This window comes from Schistocerca gregaria, chromosome 8 (assembly GCF_023897955.1).
Source record: "Schistocerca gregaria isolate iqSchGreg1 chromosome 8, iqSchGreg1.2, whole genome shotgun sequence".
Lineage (NCBI taxonomy): Eukaryota > Metazoa > Arthropoda > Insecta > Orthoptera > Acrididae > Schistocerca > Schistocerca gregaria.
In genome coordinates, this window is record NC_064927.1 from 26,346,823 (window position 1) to 26,358,871 (window position 12,049).

The following is a 12,049-nucleotide window of genomic DNA, read 5'->3' on the forward strand; positions in this document are numbered from 1 at the left end:
GCACATCTAAAACAACGTCGGAAAGTAACTCGTTCGGCATTTGAGTCACATAAAGTATGTGTGTTAATTTTTACGCCACTAGCTCTGCATGTTGTCATGCAATTTCTTTACCTCTCAGAAATGATTATGACAGAAAAGTGACGTACGTGACGAGTGTGACATTAGGAAAACATTAGGCAGCATGGAGAGATTCTGTATGGGACCACCCAACCCAAAAGATTACTGTGTGACGTGCTCCCCGGCAGGTATTCACCGACGTAACCGGCTAGCTCAGTCGGTAGAGCGTCAGACTCTTAATCCTAGGGTCGTGGGTTCGAGCCACACGCTGGGCGGAACGGAATTTTGTTTCGCTGCAGATGTAAATTACCGTTTTCCTGATTAACGAGATGTAATGGAAATAGCAACTTTAAACTTTGCCTACGTCTCTGTCAGTCGCAAGGAAACTGTATTTGAAGGTGAAGGTGATTTTGTAGACATGTGTGAAAGACATGTTCTGAAATGCAAGTGTTGTTTTTAGGAGAGCACATCGGTTACGTGTCAGATGTGTAGCTAAGCAGTAATGGGTCGCAATAGCTGCAAATATTAGCCGGTAATATGAAGTGTTGTCAGCTGAAGTCTGATGATGGAGACGACCCTAAGAGCGAAGTACCCAAGAGAACCGCTACGACGCGCCTCTTTAGCTCAGCGGTAGAGCACTGCTCTAATAAACCACGCTTCGTAAGTTCCATCCTCACAGTAGAAAGCTGAATTTTGGAAATCAGTTGCGCGTTGTGGCCGTATAGCAAACAGTATCTGTGATGACGAACAATTAGCGACAGGCGTTTTTTTAAGAATTACTCTCAGATGTGAATAAGGCGAATGGCGCAGATAAAACATTTGCCAAAGCGGTACAGCATAAGGTGGGACGAGGCAGTCTGAATTACATTTTATAGATGTATTTCTCACAAATCTGAGAGCCTGTCGTCGTCGTCGTCGTTGTCGTCGTCGCCGCCGCCACTTCTGCAGAAGTAGCAAATGGCCATCGTAGCAAATGCGGCGAGGGACGCCCTGCCTTCGATTCCGAATGCACAAAGTGTGTGGGCTTGTTTCTCAGTCTACATTTGGTCGGTCTCGTAAGAGGTTGAATGTAAGGAATGGGTGGGAAAGAGTAAGCGCCAGCGGCTGTGTAGAACGAAAACACAAATCCTCAGGGGTGTGAGCGTCTCGATATGAGTCGTATACATGTTGTAGTTGGTCGTCAGTGACCGTGAGGCCTAATGGATAAGGCGTCGGACTTCGGATCTGAAGACTACAGGTTCGAATGATGTCACGCTCGTGTTTTTCCAGTTCTGAAAAAGAAACATACCGTTTTAATGTAGCAATTGAGCAGTACGAAACCGTCTGAATGTTGCTGTTGACCATTTTTTGCTTGGAGATGCTCTTAAGCTTGAAATCACACAACAAGACCTGTGTTAACTAGCGAAATGGTCGGCAGAGTGCCGACACCACGAGTTTTGACTGGCACTTGCACATCTAAAACAACGTCGGAAAGTAACTCGTTCGGCTTTTGAGTCACAAAAGGTATGTGTGTTAATTTGGCGCCACTAGCTCTGCGTGTTGTTATGCAACTTCTTTTCCTCTCAGAAATGATTATGACATAAAAGTGAAGTACGTGACGAGTGTGACGTTAGTAAAACATTAGGCAGCATGGAGAGATTCTGTATAAGACCACCCAACCCAAACGATTACTGTGTGACATGCTACCCGGCAGGTATTCACCGAGGTAACCTGCTAGCTCAGTCGGTACAGCGACAGACTCTTAATCCCAGGGTCGTGGGTTCGCGCCACACGCTGGGTGGAACGGAATTTTGTTCCGCTGCAGATGTAAATTACCGTTTTTCTGATTAACGAGATGTAATGGAAAAAGCAACTTTAAACTTTGCCTACGTCTCTGTCAGTCGCAAGGAAACTGTATTTGAAGGTAAAGGTGATTTTGTAGACATGTGTGAAAGACATGTTCTGAAATGCAAGTGTTGTTGTTTGGAGAGCACATCGGTTACGTGTCAGATGTGTAGCTAAGCAGTAATGGGTCGCCATAGCTGCAAATATTAGCCGGTAATATGAAGTGTTGTCAGCTGAAGTCTGATTATGGAGACGACCGTAAGGGCGAAGTACCAAAGAGAACGGCTAGGACGCGCCTCTTTAGCTCAGTGGTAGAGCACTGATCTAATAAACCCGGCGTCGTAAGTTCCATCCACACAGGAAAAAGCTGAATTTTGGAAATCAGTTGCGCGTTGTGGCCGTATAGCAAACAGTATCTGTGATGACGAACAATTAGCGACAGGCGTTTTTTTAAGAATTACTCTCAGATGTGATTAAAGCGAATGGCGCAGATAAAGCATTTACCAAAGCGTTACAGCACAAGGAGGGACGAGGCAGTCTGAATTACATTTTATAGATGTGTTTCTCACATATCTCAGAGCCTCTCGCGGTCGTCGTCGTCGTCGTCGTCGTCGTCGTCGTCGTCGTCCTCGTCGTAGTTGTCGCCGCCGCCGCTTCTGCAGAAGTAGCAAATGGCCATCGTAGCAAATGCGGCGAGGGACGCCCTGCCTTCGATTCCGAATGCACAAAGTGTGTGGGCTTGTTTCTCAGTCTACATTTGGTCGGTCTCGTAAGAGGTTGAATGTAAGGAATGGGTGGGAAAGAGTAAGCGCCAGCGGCTGTGTAGAACGAAAACACAAATCCTCAGGGGTGTGAGCGTCTCGATATGAGTCGTATACATGTTGTAGTTGGTCGTCAGTGACCGTGAGGCCTAATGGATAAGGCGTCGGACTTCGGATCTGAAGACTACAGGTTCGAATGATGTCACGCTCGTGTTTTTCCAGTTCTGAAAAAGAAACATACCGTTTTAATGTAGCAATTGAGCAGTACGAAACCGTCTGAATGTTGCTGTTGACAATTTTTTGCTTGGAGGTGCTCCTGAGCTTGAAACACACACAAGAAGACCGGTGATAACTAGTGAAATGGTCGGCACAGTGCCGACACCGCTAGTTTTGACTGGCACTTGCACATCTAAAACAACGTCGGAAAGTAACTCGTTCGGCTTTTGAGTCATATAAAGTATGTGTGTTAATTTTGACGCCACTAGCTCTGCATGTTGTCATGCAATTTCTTTACTTCTCAGGAATGATTATGACATAAAAGTGAAGTACGTGACGAGTGTGACGTTAGTAAAACATTAGGCAGCATGGAGAGATTCTGTATGGGACCACCCAACCCAAACGATTACTGTGTGACATGCTACCCGGCAGGTATTCACCGAGGTAACCTGCTAGCTCAGTCGGTACAGCGACAGACTCTTAATCCCAGGGTCGTGGGTTCGCGCCACATGCTGGGTGGAACGGAATTTTGTTCCGCTGCAGATGTAAATTACCGTTTTTCTGATTAACGAGATGTAATGGAAAAAGCAACTTTAAACTTTGCCTACGTCTCTGTCAGTCGCAAGGAAACTGTATTTGAAGGTAAAGGTGATTTTGTAGACATGTGTGAAAGACATGTTCTGAAATGCAAGTGTTGTTGTTTGGAGAGCACATCGGTTACGTGTCAGATGTGTAGCTAAGCAGTAATGGGTCGCCATAGCTGCAAATATTAGCCGGTAATATGAAGTGTTGTCAGCTGAAGTCTGATTATGCAGACGACCGTAAGGTCGAAGTAACCAAGAATACCGCTAGAACCCGCCTCTTTAGCTCAGTGGTAGAGCATTGCTCTAATAAACCAGGCGTCGTAAGTTCCATCCTCACAGGAAAAAGCTGAATTTTGGAAATCAGTTGCGCGTTGTAGCCGTATAGCAAACAGTATCTGTGATGACAAACAATTAGCGACAGGCGTTTTTTTAAGAATTACTCTCAGATGTGATTAAGGCGAATGGCGCAGATAAAGCATTTGCCAAAGCGGTACAGCATAAGGTGGGACGAGGCAGACTGAATTACATTTTATAGATGTATTTCTCACATATCTCAGAGCCTGTCGTCGTCGTCGTCGTCGTCGTCGTCGTCGTCGTCGTCGTCGTCGTTGCCGCCGCCGCCGCTTCTGCAGAAGTAGCAAATGGCCATCGTAGCAAATGCGGCGAGGGACGCCCTGCCTTCGATTCCGAATGCACAAAGTGTGTGGTCTTGTTTCTCAGTCTATATTTGGTCGGTCTCGTAAGAGGTAGAATGTAACGAATGGGTGGGAAAGAGCAAGGGGCAGCGGCTGTGTAGAACGAAAACACAAATCCTCAGGGGTGTGAGCGTTTCGATATGAGTCGTATACATGTTATAGTTGGTCGTCAGTGACCGTGTGGCCTAATGGATTCAGTCCGGCTTTCGCCGCCGTGCAGTGCGGACGTGTTGTTGTTTCCACCTGCGGAGCGCGCGCGCTCGCTGTTGTTTACATTTCAGCGGCCGTCACTTACGTGTCGCTTACGTGCACTAGAGCCATGGCCAATCGTTTTCGAAAATCAACTTTACGATTCAACTTTTGCAACGATTACGCACGACCAAAGGCCTTGGAAGTGGAACGCTTCCTACGCGACGTTGCTAAGATCCCAGCTTCCGACATCTTGGGCATCCATTTGTCCATATTAAGCAGTACTGTGTACGTGAAAGTTGTCAACGACGCGGTGTGTGAAAGAATACTTCGTGACACCAACCATGGATTACGCTTTTGCCACGCCGACGGCAATGTCGGAGCGGTCACTGTCGACCATGCCGGCTTAGGAATGCGCACCATACGAGTTTTCGAACTCCCGTTCGAGCTACCGGCGGAAGACGTTATCGCGGCTTTCCGCCCCTTTGGTACTGTACATGGCCACACTGCCGAACGCTGGGCGCAATTCCAAACGTACCCCGTTCTTAACGGTGTACGGCAGATCACCATCGACCTCCATCGCCACGTGCCATCTTACCTGCAAATTAGCGGGTGCCGAGCGGTTGTCATATACGACGGCCAACCCAAGACCTGTTCTGGGTGCGGAAAAGAAGGCCACCTCAGATCTGAGTGTCTTCAGCGACGGATCACCCAATTGCCAGGCGCTACCGTGGCACCTACGGCTCCGACGACGATTTTACCGATCACCTACGCATCGGCGCTCTCTTCTCCTCCCATCGGCCGCCGCTCATCGGACCATGTACCGGTGACCCTTCCAGCTGCTATGGATACCGCCGGGGCCGACACGTCGCGCTGAAAGCCAGACGCTACTACGGCGCCACTACCAACAGCGACGACTTCCGACACCCACCAGCCTGAACATATGGACACCCCTTCATTTGACGTTCCCGCAACGGCCTTCCTCTCAGAGCGACGCGACTCCCTTCCGTCTTCCGACACAGAGGGACGAACCCGCAAGCAACGTTCACCTAAGAGACGCAAGAGGAGGCGTCGTACGGTCTCGGAACGAGACGGATCACTTCCCCCTGATGCTCCAGAGGCCGTCCAACACGACGAGGCCTCAGAGAACCTACACGACGATACGAATGACGACAACATGACGCCGACTGTGGATGTTTCGATGCCAACTCAACTGGCTCGCTCAGGTGCTCCTGAACCAATGGACTCCACCGATGCTGCTGCCGCCGAGACGTCCTCCGCCTCTACAACCGAAGTGGAACGTACGACCATCACAACGACAGCGCCCTCAATGGTGTGGAGTGAGGACGTCGACGAGGACCCGGACCACACGCTGGGGACAGAGTTACCCCAGAGGGAAGCATCGTTACGCCGCTGATAACGCCGTCAGGTGGCGCACGGCACGACTCGCCGTTGCCTCGCCCCTCTTCATCCTCCGCCGGTGGAGTTCCCCTTCACGGCGGGGGACGGCTCCAAACCTACCGAATAGCGACGATCAACACTAACACCATCAGCTCACCCGTGAAACTTCAACTGCTGCGAGAGATGATATGGGCGTCAGACGTCGATATAGCACTACTACAGGAAGTACACTTGGCCACACTTCCAGACGTCGCGGGATATAACACTTATCCTTCTCCTGGTGACCACCTGGGACGCGGCGTAGCCATCTACGCCAGAGAAGGCATTCCAGTGGCCGATATCACATACCTTCCATCTGCCAGAGGCATGGCCGTCACCGTCATGGGGACGCTTATCGTCAACATTTACGCTCCGTCGGGCTCCACACGCAGACGCGACAGGGCACTCTTCTATTCAGAAGAAATCGCTCCTCTGTTTCTTGGACGCTGCGACCATTACTTGTTTGGGGGTGATTTTAATTGTGTCTTGCACCCTAAAGATCAAGTGCCCCACTACAACACCTGTCAAGAACTGCGTCTTGTCGTCCGAGATCTGTTGCTCCGCGACACTTGGGAAGTTCAGCACGGCGACGCCCCTGGACATACTTACCAGACGAGTCACTCCGCGAGCCGCCTGGACAGAATTTACGTCTCTCGGGAACTCACACCTGCAGTCCAAGGTGCAGAACTTTGGCCCCTGGCCTTTTCGGACCACTGTGCCTACATCTGCAACATTCTCTTCCCCAAGCAAGTGGTCTGGCGTGGTCGTGCACCGTGGAAGCTAAACACCTCCCATCTTCATGATCCCGAATGTCTTCAACGTGTCACCGAGACATGGGCTACCTGTGAACGTCGCTTACCTAAATACTGCACGACCTTGACCTGGTGGCTGGAATATGCCAAACCTGCCATTCGACGTACTTTGATTCAGTATGGAAAGGAAGTTGCTATGTGGCGCCGGCACACTACCGACTATTTCTACGCCGTACTCCGCGACCTGGACGCCCAACCGCCCACACCCGACACCCAGAGGGAACGCAGCAGGATTAAGGCCCAAATTGTAACTTTGACACGCCGTCGACTGCAGGGGGCTATGGTGCGAACCCGATATCAAGATTCGGCGGAACAGGAACATCCGACCATGCATCATATCGCCTCCGATAGGAAACATCGGCGACAACAACTCATCACCGAGATCACAACCTGTCGCGGCCAGCACGTCACTTGCCAGGCCGAAATCGTCAGTGCCTTTGTTGACCACTACCGCACAATGTACCAGGAGGAGACTACCAACAACCACGCTGAGGAGTCTGTGTTACCACACGTAACTCGCACCCTCACCAGCGACGAAGCGGATGAGCTGATGGAGCCCATTACGCGCGACGAAATCCACGATGCAATCAAAAAAGGAGCTCTGAATAAGTCACCTGGCGTCGACGGATGGCCGATAGAATTTTATCGCGCTTTCTTCACACTAATGGCGTCACGGTGGACAACGATGTTTCATGAACTGCTGACGATGGGGAACGGCGTACCGCCGTCCTTCGTCACGGGAATTATTATACCCATCCACAAACCGACACCAGGTGTGACGACAGCACATTACCGTCCCCTGACTCTACTTAACGCAGACTGTAAAACTTTTACACGCCTCTTGGCAACGCGATGCCGCAAGGTCCTGCCTAGCATTCTATCCCCGGAACAGACAACTCCGGGCGGGTCAGTTAATGTACAAACGGCCACAGGAGAATGTCGCGATTTAATTGCACTGGCAGCGGCGTGCAGACTCCGCGCCGCAGTGGTTGCCATTGATTTTGACAGCGCATTCGACAAAGTGCGGCATCCTTTTCTGTTCTCCGTGATGAACCGCATGGGTTTTCCACCAGCCTTTATTGACGTAATCCGGCGCCTGTGCGGCACCGCCGAATCGCTGATTCAGGTTAATGGGCGTGTGGCGGGACCAGTGGCGATCCGACGTTCCGTACGGCAAGGCTGCCCACTTTCGACCCTACTCTATGCCATCAGCCTGGAGCCACTCATCGGGAGTCTGACGAGCCACCTTTCTGGTCTCACTTTGCGACAGCACAGTTTTCGATGTCGTGCGTATGCGGACGACCTCCTCCTCTTGATCCGCTCACGAAGTGAAACACACACGGTACTTGATTTGATATCAACGTACGGCACTGCAGCAGGCAGTAACATGAATGTGACTAAATCCGCGGCGATGCCCATTGGACGCGGCCTCTCACACGACGACTTAGCACCTCTCCCGTGTGTACAGAAACTACGATACCTTGGTATCATTTTCACTTCCACCGTGCGCCGCTCCGCTGCCATCAATTTTCGGCGTGCTCTTCAAACCATCCGCACGACGGTGCGACAAAATCTTCTCCGACGACTCGATTCTTTACAACGTGTCCAATACCTCAATCAACATGTGGCGTCCAGAATGGTCCACATTGCACAGGTCCTCCCGCTGCCATCAACTATTGGACGTAGCCTCCAGGCTGCCTTCGGATACTTCCTTACGGCTGGTACGCTCTTTAAGGTCCGCTACGACACGCTCACCCTTCCCCCGCGAGCAGGTGGCCTCGGACTTGTCAATGTGCGACTCCGCGCGGCGTCCTTGTACATATCCACCATGCACAAGCAGTGGCACGGGGGCACCTCCCTTACGCGCAGCTTGCTGGAAATTCTTGTGCCCGCGACCATAACACCACCAGTACCAGTCGGACACATCAAGCACCATCTGACGCACATTTCTGATTTCATCATCGACTTCAGTTATGCTCACACACACTTACCGACCACGCGTTCTCCTCGACCTAAAGATTTTTACACCCCACTCCTTCGTTCCATATCCAGCAACAATATCGAACTGCGACATCCGTCCACGCGGTGGCCCACGGTTTGGCGTCACATCCACCAGCCTTTTCTTCCCTCCAAAGTCCGGACAACATGGTACAAGGTCGCAAATGAAAAATTCGCCACAAATCATCGTCTTCACGCCATCGGACTAAAGGACTCTCCACTCTGCTCCATCTGCCACCTCATGGATGACGATGTCCATCAACTGACTTGTGCTGCCACCAGTGACGTCTGGAAACTTGCCCGACAGTTCGTTGCCTGTTACCTCCGTGTTCCGCCGGACTCGATTGACCCATGGACTTTTATCCATCCTGAGAATACTTATTTCCCCGCCACCAAAAATCATGCGATTGTATGGGTCAAGGGATGGACCATCACCTACATGTATAATGATGGCGACAAATCACGACTTGATTTCTGGCAGTACTTACAAACCGCCCACAGCGAAGTCGAACAGCGACCGCGCTACCGCGCCTTCTTCGCTAATTACCTACACGCGATCTTTACGTCACCCCCGCTCAGTTGGATGGTACCACACGCCGACAGCACTCCCGCCCCCCCCCCCCTCCCCCTGCTGACATCGGAGACCCCTCGCGCTGCTTTCTACATTGTAACCCATAGTGGAGTAGGCGCATGGACACACGCCTCCTTTCTTTTATGCACTACACCTGATAAACACTGGCTTTTCCCTCACTCCACTGTAAAATGCTTTACACCTCTTAGCTTCCATCAGTATTATTAGTTTTTTTTCCTACACCTTGTTCATACTAAAAAAACTTGCTCACCTTATACGAATATCATCTCTTATGTTATTTTCGCCGGAAGGATGGCATTTTTCTTGTATTTAAGTTTGTACCAATAAAGATCTTTTGTTCAATTACCCTGTTCCTGGTGAAGAAAAAAAATAATAAAAATAATAAAATAAAACAACCATAAATAACAAAGCTTGTTTGAGGGAGTGATTCAGGGACGGGACGGGGGAGGCATTGCGGCCAGGCCTCGGGTTCCGACCCCTGCCCACCTTGTCTCCACCTACTCATAACTGAACAGTCTTTAATTAAAAAAAAAATAACAAAAAAAAGTGGTCAGCGCGACAAAAAAAAAATGGATAAGGCGTCGGACTTCGGATATGAAGATTACAGGTTCGAATGATGTCACGCTCGTGTTTTTCCAGTTCTGAAAAAGAAACATACCGTTTTAATGTAGCAATTGAGCAGTACGAAACCGTCTGAATGTTGCTGTTGACCATTTTTTGCTTGGAGTTGCTCCTGAGCTTGAAACACACACAAGACCGGTGTTAACTAGCGAAATGGTCGGCACAGTGCCGACACGGCGAGTTTTGACTGGCTCTTGCACATCTAAAACAACGTCGGAAAGTAACTCGTTCGGCTTTGAGTCACATAAAGTATGTGTGTTAATTTTGACGCCACTAGCTCTGCATGTTGTCATGCAATTTCTTTACCTCTCAGAAATGATTATGACACAAAAGTGAAGTACGTGACGAGTGTGACGTTAGGAAAACATTAGGCAGCATGGAAAGATTCTGTATGGGACCACCCAACCCAAACGAGTTCTGTGTGACGCGCTACCCGGCAGGTATTCACCGAGGTAGCCGGCTAGCTCAGTCGGTAGAGCGTCAGACTCTTAATCCCAGGGTCGTGGGTTCGAGCCACACGCTGGGCGGAACGGAATTTTGTTCCGCTGCAGATGTAAATATCCGTTTTTCTGATTAACGAGATGTAATGGAAATAGCAACTTTAAACTTTGCCTACGTCTCTGTCAGTCGCAAGGAAACTGTATTTGAAGGTGAAGGTGATTTTGTAGACATGTGTGAAAGACATGTTCTGAAATAAAAGTGTTGTTGTTTGGAGAGCACATCGGTTACGTGTCAGATGTGTAGCTAAGCAGTAATGGGTCGCCATAGCTGCAAATATTAGCCGGTAATATGAAGTGTTGTCAGCTGAAGTCTGATTATGCAGACGACCGTAAGGGCGAAGTACCCAAGAGAACCGCTAGGACGCGCCTCTTTAGCTCAGCGGTAGAACACTGCTCTAATAAACCAGGCGTCGTAAGTTCCATCCTCACAGGAGAAAGCTGAATTTTGGAAATCAGTTGCGCGTCGTGGCCGTATAGCAAACAGTATCTGTGATGACGAACAATTAGCGACAGGCGTTTTTTTAAGAATTACTCTCAGATGTGATTAAGGCGAATGGCGCAGATAAAGCATTTGCCAAAGCGGTACAGCATAAGGTGGGACGAGGCAGTCTGAATTACATTTTATAGATGTATTTCTCACATATCTCAGAGCCTCTCTCGGTCGTCGTCGTCGTCGTCGTCGTCGTCGCCGCTTCTGCAGAAGTAGCAAATGGCCATCGTAGCAAATGCGGCGAGGGACGCTCTGCCTTCGATTCCGAATGCACAAAGTGTGTGGTCTTGTTTCTCAGTCTACATTTGGTCGGTCTCGTAAGAGGTTGAATGTAACGAATGGGTGGGAAAGAGCAAGGGGCAGCGGCTGTGTAGAACGAAAACACAAATCCTTAGGGGTGTGAGCGTTTCGATATGAGTCGTATACATGTTATTATTGGTCGGCAGTGACCGTGTGGCCTAATGGATAAGGCGTCCGACTTCGGATCTGAAGGTTACAGGTTCGAATGATGTCACGCTCGTGTTTTTCCAGTTCTGAAAAAGAAACATACCGTTTTAATGTAGCAATTGAGCAGTACGAAACCGTCTGAATGTTGCTGTTGACCATTTTTTGCTTGGAGTTGCTCCTGAGCTTGAAACACACACAAGAAGACCGGTGTTAACTAGCGAAATGGTCGGCACAGTGCCGACACCGCGAGTTTTGACTGGCACTTGCACATCTAAAACAACGTCGGAAAGTAACTCGTTCGGCTTTTGAGTCACATAAAGTATGTGTGTTAATTTTGACGCCACTAGCTCAGCATGTTGTCATGCAATTTCTTTACCTCTCAGAAATGATTATGACATAAATGTGAAGTACGTGACGAGTGTGACGTTAGGAAAACATTAGGCAGCATGGAGAGATTCTGTATGGGACCACCCAACCCAAACGAGTTCTGTGTGACGTGCTACCCGGCAGGTATTCACTGAAGTAGCCGGCTAGCTCAGTCGGTAGAGCGTCAGTCTGTTAATCCCAGGGTCGTGGGTTCGAGCCACTTGCTGGGCGGAACGGAATTTTGTTCCGCTGCAGATGTAAACTACCGTTTTTCTGATTAACGAGATGTAATGGAAATAGCTACTTTAAAGTTTGCCTACGTCTCTGTCAGTCGCAAGGAAACTGTATTTGAAGGTGAAGGTGATTTTGTAGACATGTGTGAAAGACATGTTCTGAAATGCAAGTGTTGTTGTTTGGAGAGCACATCGGTTACGTGTCAGATGTGTAGCTAAGCAGT

The 12,049-nt window shown here is 49.5% G+C and overlaps 1 non-coding gene across 1 annotated transcript; it reads left to right on the plus strand.

The window, feature by feature from the left end:
• Positions 1-259: 259 nt before the first annotated feature.
• Trnak-cuu (transfer RNA lysine (anticodon CUU)) lies at positions 260-332 on the plus strand. Its single transcript has one exon. It is a non-coding gene; the product is annotated as a tRNA-Lys (tRNA).
• Positions 333-12,049: the final 11,717 nt, after the last annotated feature.